General features: G+C 52.5%; 1 long non-coding RNA gene across 2 annotated transcripts in view; it reads left to right on the top strand.

The window, feature by feature from the left end:
* LOC142664971 (uncharacterized) overlaps positions 1-17551 on the top strand; it is a 181512-nt gene that overhangs the window by 95487 nt on the left and 68474 nt on the right. The window lies entirely within an intron of this gene.

Below are 17551 nucleotides of genomic sequence, written 5' to 3'. Positions count from 1 at the left end.
TGTCACCTCCTCACCTTCCAGCAGCCTGTACCCCTCTCCTGCCTGCAGCCTCTGTAATATATGTTATTAGAGGACAGTGTCACCTCCTCACCTTCCAGCATCCTGTACCCCCTCTCCTGCCTGCAGCCTCTCTGTAATATATGTTATTAGAGGACAGTGTCACCTCCTCACCTTCCAGCAGCCTGTACCCCCTCTCCTGCCTGCAGCCTCTGTAATATATGTTATTAGAGGACAGTGTCACCTCCTCACCTTCCAGCAGCCTGTACCCCCTCTCCTGCCTGCAGCCTCTGTAATATATGTTATTAGAGGACAGTGTCACCTCCTCACCTTCCAGCAGCCTGTACCCCCTCTCCTGCCTGCAGCCTCTGTAATATATGTTATTAGAGGACAGTGTCACCTCCTCACCTTCCAGCAGCCTGTACCCCTCTCCTGCCTGCAGCCTCTGTAATATATGTTATTAGAGGACACTGTCACCTCCTCACCTTCCAGCAGCCTGTACCCGCTCTCCTGCCTGCAGCCTCTGTAATATATGTTATTAGAGGACAGTGTCACCTCCTCACCTTCCAGCAGCCTGTACCCCCTCTCCTGCCTGCAGCCTCTGTAATATATGTTATTAGAGGACAGTGTCACCTCCTCACCTTCCAGCAGCCTGTACCCCTCTCCTGCCTGCAGCCTCTGTAATATATGTTATTAGAGGACAGTGTCACCTCCTCACCTTCCAGCAGCCTGTACCCCCTCTCCTGCCTGCAGCCTCTCTGTAATATATGTTATTAGAGGACAGTGTCACCTCCTCACCTTCCAGCAGCCTGTACCCCCTCTCCTGCCTGCAGCCTCCCTGTAATATATGTTATTAGAGGACAGTGTCACCTCCTCACCTTCCAGCAGCCTGTACCCCCTCTCCTGCCTGCAGCCTCTGTAATATATGTTATTAGAGGACAGTGTCACCTCCTCACCTTCCAGCAGCCTGTACCTCCTCTCCTGCCTGCAGCCTCTGTAATATATGTTATTAGAGGACAGTGTCACCTCCTCACCTCCCAGCAGCCTGTACCCCCTCTCCTGCCTGCAGCCTCTCTGTAATATATGTTATTAGAGGACAGTGTCCCCTCCTCACCTTCCAGCAGCCTGTACCCCTCTCCTGCCTGCAGCCTCTGTAATATATGTTATTAGAGGACAGTGTCACCTCCTCACCTTCCAGCAGCCTGTACCCCTCTCCTGCCTGTAGCCTCTCTGTAATATATGTTATTAGAGGACAGTGTCACCTCCTCACCTTCCAGCAGCCTGTACCCTCTCCTGCCTGCAGCCTCTCTGTAATATATGTTATTAGAGGACAGTGTCACCCCCTCACCTTCCAGCAGCCTGTACCCTCTCCTGCCTGCAGCCTCTCTGTAATATATGTTATTAGAGGACAGTGTCACCTCCTCACCTTCCAGCAGCCTGTACCCTCTCCTGCCTGCAGCCTCTCTGTAATATATGTTATTAGAGGACAGTGTCATCTCCACACCTTCCAGCAGCCTGTACCCCCTCTCCTGCCTGCAGCCTCTGTAATATATGTTATTAGAGGACAGTGTCACCTCCTCACCTTCCAGCAGCCTGTACCCCTCTCCTGCCTGCAGCCTCTGTAATATATGTTATTAGACGACAGTGTCACCTCCTCACCTTCCAGCAGCCTGTACCCCCTCTCCTGCCTGCAGCCTCTCTGTAATATATGTTATTAGAGGACAGTGTCACCTCCTCACCTTCCAGCAGCCTGTACCCCCTCTCCTGCCTGCAGCCTCTGTAATATATGTTATTAGAGGACAGTGTCACCTCCTCACCTTCCAGCAGCCTGTACCCCCTCTCCTGCCTGCAGCCTCTGTAATATATGTTATTAGAGGACAGTGTCACCTCCTCACCTTCCAGCAGCCTGTACCCCCTCTCCTGCCTGCAGCCTCTCTGTAATATATGTTATTAGAGGACAGTGTCACCTCCTTACCTTCCAGCAGCCTGTACCCCCTCTCCTGCCTGCAGCCTCTGTAATATATGTTATTAGAGGACAGTGTCACCTCCTCACCTCCCAGCAGCCTGTACCCCTCTCCTGCCTGCAGCCTCTCTGTAATATATGTTATTAGAGGACAGTGTCACCTCCTCACCTTCCAGCAGCCTGTACCCCCTCTCCTGCCTGCAGCCTCTCTGTAATATGTTATTAGAGGACAGTGTCACCTCCTCACCTTCCAGCAGCCTGTACCCCTCTCCTGCCTGCAGCCTCTGTAATATATGTTATTAGAGGACAGTGTCACCTCCTCACCTTCCTGCAGCCTGTACCCCCTCTCCTGCCTGCAGCCTCTGTAATATATGTTATTAGAGGACAGTGTCACCTCCTCACCTTCCAGCAGCCTGTACCCCTCTCCTGTCTGCAGCCTCTCTGTAATATATGTTATTAGAGGACAGTGTCACCCCCTCACCTTCCAGCAGCCTGTACCCCCTCTCCTGCCTGCAGCCTCTGTAATATATGTTATTAGAGGACAGTGTCACCTCCTCACGTTCCAGCAGCCTGTTCCCCCTCTCCTGCCTGCAGCCTCTGTAATATATGTTATTAGAGGACAGTGTCACCTCCTCACCTTCCAGCAGCCTGTACCCCTCTCCTGCCTGCAGCCTCTGTAATATATGTTATTAGAGGACAGTGTCACCTCCTCACCTTCCAGCAGCCTGTACCCCCTCTCCTGCCTGCAACCTCTCTGTAATATATGTTATTAGAGGACAGTGTCACCTCCTCACCTTCCAGCAGCCTGTACCCCCTCTCCTGCCTGCAGCCTCTCTGTAATATATGTTATTAGAGGACAGTGTCACCCCCTCACCTTCCAGCAGCCTGTACCCCCTCTCCTGCCTGCAGCCTCTGTAATATATGTTATTAGAGGACAGTGTCACCCCCTCACCTTCCAGCAGCCTGTACCCCCTCTCCTGCCTGCAGCCTCTGTAATATATGTTATTAGAGGACAGTGTCACCTCCTCACCTTCCAGCAGCCTGTACCCCTCTCCTGCCTGCAGCCTCTGTAATATATGTTATTAGAGGACAGTGTCACCTCCTCACCTTCCAGCAGCCTGTACCCCTCTCCTGCCTGCAGCCTCTCTGTAATATATGTTATTAGAGGACAGTGTCACCCCCTCACCTTCCAGCAGCCTGTACCCCTCTCCTGCCTGCAGCCTCTGTAATATATGTTATTAGAGGACAGTGTCACCCCCTCACCTTCCAGCAGCCTGTACCCCCTCTCCTGCCTGCAGCCTTTCTGTAATATATGTTATTAGAGGACAGTGTCACCTCCTCACCTTCCAGCAGCCTGTACCCCTCTCCTGCCTGCAGCCTCTGTAATATATGTTATTAGAGGACAGTGTCACCTCCTCACCTTCCAGCAGCCTGTACCCCCTCTCCTGCCTGCAGCCTCTCTGTAATATATGTTATTAGAGGACAGTGTCACCTCCTCACCTTCCAGCAGCCTGTACCCCCTCTCCTGCCTGCAGCCTCTGTAATATATGTTATTAGAGGACAGTGTCACCTCCTCACCTTCCAGCAGCCTGTACCCCCTCTCCTGCCTGCAGCCTCTCTGTAATATATGTTATTAGAGGACAGTGTCCCCTCCTCACCTTCCAGCAGTCTGTACCCCCTCTCCTGCCTGCAGCCTCTGTAATATATGTTATTAGAGGACAGTGTCACCCCCTCACCTTCCAGCAGCCTGTACCCCTCTCCTGCCTGCAGCCTCTCTGTAATATATGTTATTAGAGGACAGTGTCACCCCCTCACCTTCCAGCAGCCTGTACCCCCTCTCCTGCCTGCAGCCTCTCTGTAATATATGTTATTAGAGGACAGTGTCACCTCCTCACCTTCCAGCAGCCTGTACCCCTCTCCTGCCTGCAGCCTCTCTGTAATATATGTTATTAGAGGACAGTGTCACCTCCTCACCTTCCAGCAGCCTGTACCCCCTCTCCTGCCTGCAGCCTCTGTAATATATGTTATTAGAGGACAGTGTCATCTCCTCACCTTCCAGCAGCCTGTACCCCCTCTCCTGCCTGCAGCCTCCCTGTAATATATGTTATTAGAGGACAGTGTCACCTCCTCACCTTCCAGCAGCCTGTACCCCTCTCCTGCCTGCAGCCTCTCTGTAATATATGTTATTAGAGGACAGTGTCACCTCCTCACCTTCCAGCAGCCTGTACCCCCTCTCCTGCCTGCAGCCTCTGTAATATATGTTATTAGAGGACAGTGTCACCTCCTCACCTTCCAGCAGCCTGTACCCCCTCTCCTGCCTGCAGCCTCTCTGTAATATATGTTATTAGAGGACAGTGTCACCTCCTCACCTTCCAGCAGCCTGTATCCCCTCTCCTGCCTGCAGCCTCCCTGTAATATATGTTATTAGAGGACAGTGTCACCTCCTCACCTTCCAGCAGCCTGTACCCCCTCTCCTGCCTGCAGCCTCCCTGTAATATATGTTATTAGAGGACAGTGTCACCTCCTCACCTTCCAGCAGCCTGTACCTCCTCTCCTGCCTGCAGCCTCTGTAATATATGTTATTAGAGGACAGTGTCACCTCCTCACCTCCCAGCAGCCTGTACCCCCTCTCCTGCCTGCAGCCTCTCTGTAATATATGTTATTAGAGGACAGTGTCCCCTCCTCACCTTCCAGCAGCCTGTACCCCTCTCCTGCCTGCAGCCTCTGTAATATATGTTATTAGAGGACAGTGTCACCTCCTCACCTTCCAGCAGCCTGTACCCCTCTCCTGCCTGCAGCCTCTCTGTAATATATGTTATTAGAGGACAGTGTCACCTCCTCACCTTCCAGCAGCCTGTACCCCTCCTGCCTGCAGCCTCTGTAATATATGTTATTAGAGGACAGTGTCACCTCCTCACCTTCCAGCAGCCTGTACCCTCTCCTGCCTGCAGCCTCTCTGTAATATATGTTATTAGAGGACAGTGTCACCTCCTCACCTTCCAGCAGCCTGTACCCTCTCCTGCCTGCAGCCTCTCTGTAATATATGTTATTAGAGGACAGTGTCATCTCCACACCTTCCAGCAGCCTGTACCCCCTCTCCTGCCTGCAGCCTCTGTAATATATGTTATTAGAGGACAGTGTCACCTCCTCACCTTCCAGCAGCCTGTACCCCTCTCCTGCCTGCAGCCTCTGTAATATATGTTATTAGACGACAGTGTCACCTCCTCACCTTCCAGCAGCCTGTACCCCCTCTCCTGCCTGCAGCCTCTCTGTAATATATGTTATTAGAGGACAGTGTCACCTCCTCACCTTCCAGCAGCCTGTACCCCCTCTCCTGCCTGCAGCCTCTGTAATATATGTTATTAGAGGACAGTGTCACCTCCTCACCTTCCAGCAGCCTGTACCCCCTCTCCTGCCTGCAGCCTCTGTAATATATGTTATTAGAGGACAGTGTCACCTCCTCACCTTCCAGCAGCCTGTACCCCCTCTCCTGCCTGCAGCCTCTCTGTAATATATGTTATTAGAGGACAGTGTCACCTCCTTACCTTCCAGCAGCCTGTACCCCCTCTCCTGCCTGCAGCCTCTGTAATATATGTTATTAGAGGACAGTGTCACCTCCTCACCTCCCAGCAGCCTGTACCCCTCTCCTGCCTGCAGCCTCTCTGTAATATATGTTATTAGAGGACAGTGTCACCTCCTCACCTTCCAGCAGCCTGTACCCCCTCTCCTGCCTGCAGCCTCTCTGTAATATATGTTATTAGAGGACAGTGTCACCTCCTCACCTTCCAGCAGCCTGTACCCCTCTCCTGCCTGCAGCCTCTGTAATATATGTTATTAGAGGACAGTGTCACCTCCTCACCTTCCTGCAGCCTGTACCCCCTCTCCTGCCTGCAGCCTCTGTAATATATGTTATTAGAGGACAGTGTCACCTCCTCACCTTCCAGCAGCCTGTACCCCTCTCCTGTCTGCAGCCTCTCTGTAATATATGTTATTAGAGGACAGTGTCACCCCCTCACCTTCCAGCAGCCTGTACCCTCTCTCCTGCCTGCAGCCTCTGTAATATATGTTATTAGAGGACAGTGTCACCTCCTCACGTTCCAGCAGCCTGTTCCCCCTCTCCTGCCTGCAGCCTCTGTAATATATGTTATTAGAGGACAGTGTCACCTCCTCACCTTCCAGCAGCCTGTACCCCTCTCCTGCCTGCAGCCTCTGTAATATATGTTATTAGAGGACAGTGTCACCTCCTCACCTTCCAGCAGCCTGTACCCCCTCTCCTGCCTGCAACCTCTCTGTAATATATGTTATTAGAGGACAGTGTCACCTCCTCACCTTCCAGCAGCCTGTACCCCCTCTCCTGCCTGCAGCCTCTCTGTAATATATGTTATTAGAGGACAGTGTCACCCCCTCACCTTCCAGCAGCCTGTACCCCCTCTCCTGCCTGCAGCCTCTGTAATATATGTTATTAGAGGACAGTGTCACCCCCTCACCTTCCAGCAGCCTGTACCCCCTCTCCTGCCTGCAGCCTCTGTAATATATGTTATTAGAGGACAGTGTAACCTCCTCACCTTCCAGCAGCCTGTACCCCCTCTCCTGCCTGCAGCCTCTGTAATATATGTTATTAGAGGACAGTGTCACCTCCTCACCTTCCAGCAGCCTGTACCCCTCTCCTGCCTGCAGCCTCTGTAATATATGTTATTAGAGGACAGTGTCACCTCCTCACCTTCCAGCAGCCTGTACCCCCTCTCCTGCCTGCAGCCTCTGTAATATATGTTATTAGAGGACAGTGTCACCTCCTCACCTTCCAGCAGCCTGTACACCCTCTCCTGCCTGCAGCCTCTGTAATATATGTTATTAGAGGACAGTGTCACCTCCTCACCTTCCAGCAGCCTGTACCCCTCTCCTGCCTGCAGCCTCTCTGTAATATATGTTATTAGAGGACAGTGTCACCCCCTCACCTTCCAGCAGCCTGTACCCCTCTCCTGCCTGCAGCCTCTGTAATATATGTTATTAGAGGACAGTCACCCCCTCACCTTCCAGCAGCCTGTACCCCCTCTCCTGCCTGCAGCCTCTGTAATATATGTTATTAGAGGACAGTGTCACCTCCTCACCTTCCAGCAGCCTGTACCCCCTCTCCTGCCTGCAGCCTCTGTAATATATGTTATTAGAGGACAGTGTCACCTCCTCACCTTCCAGCAGCCTGTACCCCTCTCCTGCCTGCAGCCTCTGTAATATATGTTATTAGAGGACAGTGTCACCTCCTCACCTTCCAGCAGCCTGTACCCCCTCTCCTGCCTGCAGCCTCTCTGTAATATATGTTATTAGAGGACAGTGTCACCTCCTCACCTTCCAGCAGCCTGTACCCCCTCTCCTGCCTGCAGCCTCTGTAATATATGTTATTAGAGGACAGTGTCACCTCCTCACCTTCCAGCAGCCTGTACCCCCTCTCCTGCCTGCAGCCTCTGTAATATATGTTATTAGAGGACAGTGTCCCCTCCTCACCTTCCAGCAGTCTGTACCCCCTCTCCTGCCTGCAGCCTCTGTAATATATGTTATTAGAGGACAGTGTCACCCCCTCACCTTCCAGCAGCCTGTACCCCTCTCCTGCCTGCAGCCTCTCTGTAATATATGTTATTAGAGGACAGTGTCACCCCCTCACCTTCCAGCAGCCTGTACCCCCTCTCCTGCCTGCAGCCTCTGTAATATATGTTATTAGAGGACAGTGTCACCCCCTCACCTTCCAGCAGCCTGTACCCCCTCTCCTGCCTGCAGCCTCTCTGTAATATATGTTATTAGAGGACAGTGTCACCTCCTCACCTTCCAGCAGCCTGTACCCCCTCTCCTGCCTGCAGCCTCTGTAATATATGTTATTAGAGGACAGTGTCCCCTCCTCACCTTCCAGCAGCCTGTACCCCCTCTCCTGCCTGCAGCCTCTGTAATATATGTTATTAGAGGACAGTGTCACCCCCTCACCTTCCAGCAGCCTGTACCCCTCTCCTGCCTGCAGCCTCTCTGTAATATATGTTATTAGAGGACAGTGTCACCCCCTCACCTTCCAGCAGCCTGTACCCCCTCTCCTGCCTGCAGCCTCTCTGTAATATATGTTATTAGAGGACAGTGTCACCCCCTCACCTTCCAGCAGCCTGTACCCCTCTCCTGCCTGCAGCCTCTGTAATATATGATATTAGAGGACAGTGTCACCCCCTCACCTTCCAGCAGCCTGTACCCCTCTCCTGCCTGCAGCCTCCCTGTAATATATGTTATTTGAGGACAGTGTCACCTCCTCACCTTCCAGCAGCCTGTACCCCCTCTCCTGCCTGCAGCCTCTCTGTAATATATGTTATTAGAGGACAGTGTCACCTCCTCACCTTCCAGCAGCCTGTACCCCCTCTCCTGCCTGCAGCCTCTGTAATATATGTTATTAGAGGACAGTGTCCCCTCCTCACCTTCCAGCAGCTTGTACCCCCTCTCCTGCCTGCAGCCTCTGTAATATATGTTATTAGAGGACAGTGTCATCTCCTCACCTTCCAGCAGCCTGTACCCCCTCTCCTGCCTGCAGCCTCCCTGTAATATATGTTATTAGAGGACAGTGTCACCTCCTCACCTTCCAGCAGCCTGTACCCCTCTCCTGCCTGCAGCCTCTCTGTAATATATGTTATTAGAGGACAGTGTCACCTCCTCACCTTCCAGCAGCCTGTACCCCCTCTCCTGCCTGCAGCCTCTGTAATATATGTTATTAGAGGACAGTGTCACCTCCTCACCTTCCAGCAGCCTGTACCCCCTCTCCTGCCTGCAGCCTCTCTGTAATATATGTTATTAGAGGACAGTGTCACCTCCTCACCTTCCAGCAGCCTGTACCCCCTCTCCTGCCTGCAGCCTCCCTGTAATATATGTTATTAGAGGACAGTGTCACCTCCTCACCTTCCAGCAGCCTGTACCTCCTCTCCTGCCTGCAGCCTCTGTAATATATGTTATTAGAGGACAGTGTCACCTCCTCACCTCCCAGCAGCCTGTACCCCCTCTCCTGCCTGCAGCCTCTCTGTAATATATGTTATTAGAGGACAGTGTCCCCTCCTCACCTTCCAGCAGCCTGTACCCCTCTCCTGCCTGCAGCCTCTGTAATATATGTTATTAGAGGACAGTGTCACCTCCTCACCTTCCAGCAGCCTGTACCCCTCTCCTGCCTGCAGCCTCTCTGTAATATATGTTATTAGAGGACAGTGTCACCTCCTCACCTTCCAGCAGCCTGTACCCCTCTCCTGCCTGCAGCCTCTGTAATATATGTTATTAGAGGACAGTGTCACCTCCTCACCTTCCAGCAGCCTGTACCCTCTCCTGCCTGCAGCCTCTCTGTAATATATGTTATTAGAGGACAGTGTCACCCCCTCACCTTCCAGCAGCCTGTACCCTCTCCTGCCTGCAGCCTCTCTGTAATATATGTTATTAGAGGACAGTGTCACCTCCTCACCTTCCAGCAGCCTGTACCCTCTCCTGCCTGCAGCCTCTCTGTAATATATGTTATTAGAGGACAGTGTCATCTCCACACCTTCCAGCAGCCTGTACCCCCTCTCCTGCCTGCAGCCTCTGTAATATATGTTATTAGAGGACAGTGTCACCTCCTCACCTTCCAGCAGCCTGTACCCCTCTCCTGCCTGCAGCCTCTGTAATATATGTTATTAGACGACAGTGTCACCTCCTCACCTTCCAGCAGCCTGTACCCCCTCTCCTGCCTGCAGCCTCTCTGTAATATATGTTATTAGAGGACAGTGTCACCTCCTCACCTTCCAGCAGCCTGTACCCCCTCTCCTGCCTGCAGCCTCTGTAATATATGTTATTAGAGGACAGTGTCACCTCCTCACCTTCCAGCAGCCTGTACCCCCTCTCCTGCCTGCAGCCTCTGTAATATATGTTATTAGAGGACAGTGTCACCTCCTCACCTTCCAGCAGCCTGTACCCCCTCTCCTGCCTGCAGCCTCTCTGTAATATATGTTATTAGAGGACAGTGTCACCTCCTTACCTTCCAGCAGCCTGTACCCCCTCTCCTGCCTGCAGCCTCTGTAATATATGTTATTAGAGGACAGTGTCACCTCCTCACCTCCCAGCAGCCTGTACCCCTCTCCTGCCTGCAGCCTCTCTGTAATATATGTTATTAGAGGACAGTGTCACCTCCTCACCTTCCAGCAGCCTGTACCCCCTCTCCTGCCTGCAGCCTCTCTGTAATATATGTTATTAGAGGACAGTGTCACCTCCTCACCTTCCAGCAGCCTGTACCCCTCTCCTGCCTGCAGCCTCTGTAATATATGTTATTAGAGGACAGTGTCACCTCCTCACCTTCCAGCAGCCTGTACCCCTCTCCTGCCTGCAGCCTCTGTAATATATGTTATTAGAGGACAGTGTCACCTCCTCACCTTCCAGCAGCCTGTACCCCCTCTCCTGCCTGCAACCTCTCTGTAATATATGTTATTAGAGGACAGTGTCACCTCCTCACCTTCCAGCAGCCTGTACCCCCTCTCCTGCCTGCAGCCTCTCTGTAATATATGTTATTAGAGGACAGTGTCACCCCCTCACCTTCCAGCAGCCTGTACCCCCTCTCCTGCCTGCAGCCTCTGTAATATATGTTATTAGAGGACAGTGTCACCCCCTCACCTTCCAGCAGCCTGTACCCCCTCTCCTGCCTGCAGCCTCTGTAATATATGTTATTAGAGGACAGTGTAACCTCCTCACCTTCCAGCAGCCTGTACCCCCTCTCCTGCCTGCAGCCTCTGTAATATATGTTATTAGAGGACAGTGTCACCTCCTCACCTTCCAGCAGCCTGTACCCCTCTCCTGCCTGCAGCCTCTGTAATATATGTTATTAGAGGACAGTGTCACCTCCTCACCTTCCAGCAGCCTGTACCCCCTCTCCTGCCTGCAGCCTCTGTAATATATGTTATTAGAGGACAGTGTCACCTCCTCACCTTCCAGCAGCCTGTACACCCTCTCCTGCCTGCAGCCTCTGTAATATATGTTATTAGAGGACAGTGTCACCTCTTCACCTTCCAGCAGCCTGTACCCCTCTCCTGCCTGCAGCCTCTCTGTAATATATGTTATTAGAGGACAGTGTCACCCCCTCACCTTCCAGCAGCCTGTACCCCTCTCCTGCCTGCAGCCTCTGTAATATATGTTATTAGAGGACAGTGTCACCCCCTCACCTTCCAGCAGCCTGTACCCCCTCTCCTGCCTGCAGCCTCTGTAATATATGTTATTAGAGGACAGTGTCACCTCCTCACCTTCCAGCAGCCTGTACCCCCTCTCCTGCCTGCAGCCTCTGTAATATATGTTATTAGAGGACAGTGTCACCCCCTCACCTTCCAGCAGCCTGTACCCCTCTCCTGCCTGCAGCCTCTCTGTAATATATGTTATTAGAGGACAGTGTCACCCCCTCACCTTCCAGCAGCCTGTACCCCCTCTCCTGCCTGCAGCCTCTGTAATATATGTTATTAGAGGACAGTGTCACCCCCTCACCTTCCAGCAGCCTGTACCCCCTCTCCTGCCTGCAGCCTCTCTGTAATATATGTTATTAGAGGACAGTGTCACCTCCTCACCTTCCAGCAGCCTGTACCCCTCTCCTGCCTGCAGCCTCTCTGTAATATATGTTATTAGAGGACAGTGTCACCTCCTCACCTTCCAGCAGCCTGTACCCCCTCTCCTGCCTGCAGCCTCTGTAATATATGTTATTAGAGGACAGTGTCCCCTCCTCACCTTCCAGCAGCCTGTACCCCCTCTCCTGCCTGCAGCCTCTGTAATATATGTTATTAGAGGACAGTGTCACCCCCTCACCTTCCAGCAGCCTGTACCCCTCTCCTGCCTGCAGCCTCTCTGTAATATATGTTATTAGAGGACAGTGTCACCCCCTCACCTTCCAGCAGCCTGTACCCCTCTCCTGCCTGCAGCCTCTCTATAATATATGTTATTAGAGGACAGTGTCACCTCCTCACCTTCCAGCAGCCTGTACCCCTCTCCTGCCTGCAGCCTCTGTAATATATGTTATTAGAGGACAGTGTCACCCCCTCACCTTCCAGCAGCCTGTACCCCCTCTCCTGCCTGCAGCCTCTCTGTAATATATGTTATTAGAGGACAGTGTCACCCCCTCACCTTCCAGCAGCCTGTACCCCTCTCCTGCCTGCAGCCTCTGTAATATATGATATTAGAGGACAGTGTCACCCCCTCACCTTCCAGCAGCCTGTACCCCTCTCCTGCCTGCAGCCTCTGTAATATATGTTATTAGAGGACAGTGTCACCTCCTCACCTTCCAGCAGCCTGTACCCCCTCTCCTGCCTGCAGCCCCTGTAATATATGTTATTAGAGGACAGTGTCACCTCCTCACCTTCCAGCAGCCTGTACCTCCTCTCCTGCCTGCAGCCTCTGTAATATATGTTATTAGAGGACAGTGTCCCCTCCTCACCTTCCAGCAGCCTGTACCCCCTCTCCTGCCTGCAGCCTCTGTAATATATGTTATTAGAGGACAGTGTCATCTCCTCACCTTCCAGCAGCCTGTACCCCCTCTCCTGCCTGCAGCCTCTGTAATATATGTTATTAGAGGACAGTGTCACCCCCTCACCTTCCAGCAGCCTGTACCCCTCTCCTGCCTGCAGCCTCTGTAATATATGTTATTAGAGGACAGTGTCACCCCCTCACCTTCCAGCAGCCTGTACCCCTCTCCTGCCTGCAGTCTCTGTAATATATGTTATTAGAGGACAGTGTCCCCTCCTCACCTTCCAGCAGCCTGTACCCCCTCTCCTGCCTGCAGCCTCTGTAATATATGTTATTAGAGGACAGTGTCATCTCCTCACCTTCCAGCAGCCTGTACCCCCTCTCCTGCCTGCAGCCTCTGTAATATATGTTATTAGAGGACAGTGTCACCTCCTCACCTTCCAGCAGCCTGTACCCCCTCTCCTGTCTGCAGCCTCTCTGTAATATATGTTATTAGAGGACAGTGTCACCTCCTCACCTTCCAGCAGCCTGTACCCCTCTCCTGCCTGCAGCCTCTGTAATATATGTTATTAGAGGACAGTGTCACCCCCTCACCTTCCAGCAGCCTGTACCCCTCTCCTGCCTGCAGCCTCTGTAATATATGTTATTAGAGGACAGTGTCACCTCCTCACCTTCCAGCAGCCTGTACCCCCTCTCCTGCCTGCAGCCTCTCTGTAATATATGTTATTAGAGGACAGTGTCACCTCCTCACCTTCCAGCAGCCTGTACCTCTCTCCTGCCTGCAGCCTCTCTGTAATATATGTTATTAGAGGACAGTGTCACCTCCTCACCTTCCAGCAGCCTGTACCCCCTCTCCTGCCTGCAGCCTCTGTAATATATGTTATTAGAGGACAGTGTCCCCTCCTCACCTTCCAGCAGTCTGTACCCCCTCTCCTGCCTGCAGCCTCTGTAATATATGTTATTAGAGGACAGTGTCACCCCCTCACCTTCCAGCAGCCTGTACCCCTCTCCTGCCTGCAGCCTCTCTGTAATATATGTTATTAGAGGACAGTGTCACCCCCTCACCTTCCAGCAGCCTGTACCCCCTCTCCTGCCTGCAGCCTCTGTAATATATGTTATTAGAGGACAGTGTCACCCCCTCACCTTCCAGCAGCCTGTACCCCTCTCCTGCCTGCAGCCTCTCTGTAGTATATGTTATTAGAGGACAGTGTCACCCCCTCACCTTCCAGCAGCCTGTACCCCTCTCCTGCCTGCAGCCTCTGTAATATATGTTATTAGAGGACAGTGTCACCTCCTCACCTTCCAGCAGCCTGTACCCCCTCTCCTGCCTGCAGCCTCTGTAATATATGTTATTAGAGGACAGTGTCACCTCCTCACCTTCCAGCAGCCTGTACCCCTCTCCTGCCTGCAGCCTCTGTAATATATGTTATTAGAGGACAGTGTCACCCCCTCACCTTCCAGCAGCCTGTACCCCCTCTCCTGCCTGCAGCCTCTCTGTAATATATGTTATTAGAGGACAGTGTCACCCCCTCACCTTCCAGCAGCCTGTACCCCTCTCCTGCCTGCAGCCTCTGTAATATATGTTATTAGAGGACAGTGTCACCTCCTCACCTTCCAGCAGCCTGTACCCCTCTCCTGCCTGCAGCCTCTCTGTAATATATGTTATTAGAGGACAGTGTCACCCCCTCACCTCCCAGCAGCCTGTACCCCCTCTCCTGCCTGCAGCCTCTGTAATATATGTTATTAGAGGACAGTGTCACCTCCTCACCTTCCAGCAGCCTGTACCCCTCTCCTGCCTGCAGCCTCTCTGTAATATATGTTATTAGAGGACAGTGTCACCTCCTCACCTTCCAGCAGCCTGTACCCCCTCTCCTGCCTGCAGCCTCTCTGTAATATATGTTATTAGAGGACAGTGTCACCTCCTCACCTTCCAGCAGCCTGTACCCCCTCTCCTGCCTGCAGCCTCTGTAATATATGTTATTAGAGGACAGTGTCACCCCCTCACCTTCCAGCAGCCTGTACCCCTCTCCTTCCTGCAGCCTCTCTGTAATATATGTTATTAGAGGACAGTGTCACCTCCTCACCTTCCAGCAGCCTGTACCCCCTCTCCTGCCTGCAGCCTCTGTAATATATGTTATTAGAGGACAGTGTCCCCTCCTCACCTTCCAGCAGCCTGTACCCCTCTCCTGCCTGCAGCCTCTCTGTAATATATGTTATTAGAGGACAGTGTCACCTCCTCACCTTCCAGCAGCCTGTACCCCCTCTCCTGCCTGCAGCCTCTGTAATATATGTTATTAGAGGACAGTGTCACCTCCTCACCTCCCAGCAGCCTGTACCCCCTCTCCTGCCTGCAGCCTCTGTAATATATGTTATTAGAGGACAGTGTCACCTCCTCACCTTCCAGCAGCCTGTACCCCCTCTCCTGCCTGCAACCTCTCTGTAATATATGTTATTAGAGGACAGTGTCACCTCCTCACCTTCCAGCAGCCTGTACCCCCTCTCCTGCCTGCAGCCTCTCTGTAATATATGTTATTAGAGGACAGTGTCACCCCCTCACCTTCCAGCAGCCTGTACCCCCTCTCCTGCCTGCAGCCTCTGTAATATATGTTATTAGAGGACAGTGTCACCCCCTCACCTTCCAGCAGCCTGTACCCCTCTCCTGCCTGCAGCCTCTGTAATATATGTTATTAGAGGACAGTGTCACCTCCTCACCTTCCAGCAGCCTGTACCCCCTCTCCTGCCTGCAGCCTCACTGTAATATATGTTATTAGAGGACAGTGTCACCTCCTCACCTTCCAGCAGCCTGTACCCCCTCTCCTGCCTGCAGCCTCTGTAATATATGTTATTAGAGGACAGTGTCCCCTCCTCACCTTCCAGCAGCCTGTACCCCCTCTCCTGCCTGCAGCCTCTGTAATATATGTTATTAGAGGACAGTGTCACCTCCTCACCTTCCAGCAGCCTGTACCCCTCTCCTGCCTGCAGCCTCTGTAATATATGTTATTAGAGGACAGTGTCACCTCCTCACCTTCCAGCAGCCTGTACCCCTCTCCTGCCTGCAGCCTCTGTAATATATGTTATTAGAGGACAGTGTCACCTCCTCACCTTCCAGCAGCCTGTACCCCCTCTCCTGCCTGCAGCCTCTGTAATATATGTTATTAGAGGACAGTGTCCCCTCCTCACCTTCCAGCAGCCTGTACCCCTCTCCTGCCTGCAGCCTCTCTGTAATATATGTTATTAGAGGACAGTGTCACCTCCTCACCTTCCAGCAGCCTGTACCCCCTCACCTGCCTGCAGCCTCTGTAATATATGTTATTAGAGGACAGTGTCACCTCCTCACCTTCCAGCAGCCTGTACCCCTCTCCTGCCTGCAGCCTCTCTATAATATATGTTATTAGAGGACAGTGTCACCTCCTCACCTTCCAGCAGCCTGTACCCCTCTCCTGCCTGCAGCCTCTGTAATATATGTTATTAGAGGACAGTGTCACCTCCTCACCTTCCAGCAGCCTGTACCCCCTCTCCTGCCTGCAGCCTCTCTGTAATATATGTTATTAGAGGACAGTGTCACCTCCTCACCTTCCAGCAGCCTGTACCCCCTCTCCTGCCTGCAGCCTCTGTAATATATGTTATTAGAGGACAGTGTCACCTCCTCACCTTCCAGCAGCCTGTACCCCTCTCCTGCCTGCAGCCTCTCTGTAATATATGTTATTAGAGGACAGTGTCATCTCCTCACCTTCCAGCAGCCTGTACCCCCTCTCCTGCCTGCAGCCTCTGTAATATATGTTATTAGAGGACAGTGTCCCCTCCTCACCTTCCAGCAGCCTGTACCCCCTCTCCTGCCTGCAGCCTCTGTAATATATGTTATTAGAGGACAGTGTCCCCTCCTCACCTTCCAGCAGCCTGTACCCCCTCTCCTGCCTGCAGCCTCTGTAATATATGTTATTAGAGGACAGTGTCCCCTCCTCACCTTCCAGCAGCCTGTACCCCCTCTCCTGCCTGCAGCCTCTGTAATATATGTTATTAGAGGACAGTGTCACCTCCTCACCTTCCAGCAGCCTGTACCCCTCTCCTGCCTGCAGCCTCTCTGTAATATATGTTATTAGAGGACAGTGTCATCTCCTCACCTTCCAGCAGCCTGTACCCCCTCTCCTGCCTGCAGCCTCTGTAATATATGTTATTAGAGGACAGTGTCCCCTCCTCACCTTCCAGCAGCTTGTACCCCCTCTCCTGCCTGCAGCCTCTGTAATATATGTTATTAGAGGACAGTGTCATCTCCTCACCTTCCAGCAGCCTGTACCCCCTCTCCTGCCTGCAGCCTCCCTGTAATATATGTTATTAGAGGACAGTGTCACCTCCTCACCTTCCAGCAGCCTGTACCCCTCTCCTGCCTGCAGCCTCTCTGTAATATATGTTATTAGAGGACAGTGTCACCTCCTCACCTTCCAGCAGCCTGTACCCCCTCTCCTGCCTGCAGCCTCTGTAATATATGTTATTAGAGGACAGTGTCACCTCCTCACCTTCCAGCAGCCTGTACCCCCTCTCCTGCCTGCAGCCTCTGTAATATATGTTATTAGAGGACAGTGTCACCTCCTCACCTTCCAGCAGCCTGTACCCCCTCTCCTGCCTGCAGCCTCTCTGTAATATATGTTATTAGAGGACAGTGTCACCTCCTCACCTTCCAGCAGCCTGTACCCCCTCTCCTGCCTGCAGCCTCTGTAATATATGTTATTAGAGGACAGTGTCACCTCCTCACCTTCCAGCAGCCTGTACCCCTCTCCTGCCTGCAGCCTCTCTGTAATATATGTTATTAGAGGACAGTGTCACCTCCTCACCTTCCAGCAGCCTGTACCCCCTCTCCTGCCTGCAGCCTCTGTAATATATGTTATTAGAGGACAGTGCCATCTCCTCACCTTCCAGCAGCCTGTACCCCTCTCCTGCCTGCAGCCTCTGTAATATATGTTATTAGAGGACAGTGTCATCTCCTCACCTTCCAGCAGCCTGTACCCCTCTCCTGCCTGCAGCCTCTGTAATATATGTTATTAGAGGACAGTGTCACCTCCTCACCTTCCAGCAGCCTGTACCCCCTCTCCTGCCTGCAGCCTCTCTGTAATATATGTTATTAGA

The sequence above is a fragment of the Rhinoderma darwinii genome, chromosome 12 (genome assembly GCF_050947455.1).
Source record: "Rhinoderma darwinii isolate aRhiDar2 chromosome 12, aRhiDar2.hap1, whole genome shotgun sequence".
In the NCBI taxonomy this organism is placed as follows: domain Eukaryota; kingdom Metazoa; phylum Chordata; class Amphibia; order Anura; family Rhinodermatidae; genus Rhinoderma; species Rhinoderma darwinii.
Note: the sequence above shows the minus strand (reverse complement) of the source record. Positions and strands in the feature narration are given on the sequence as shown.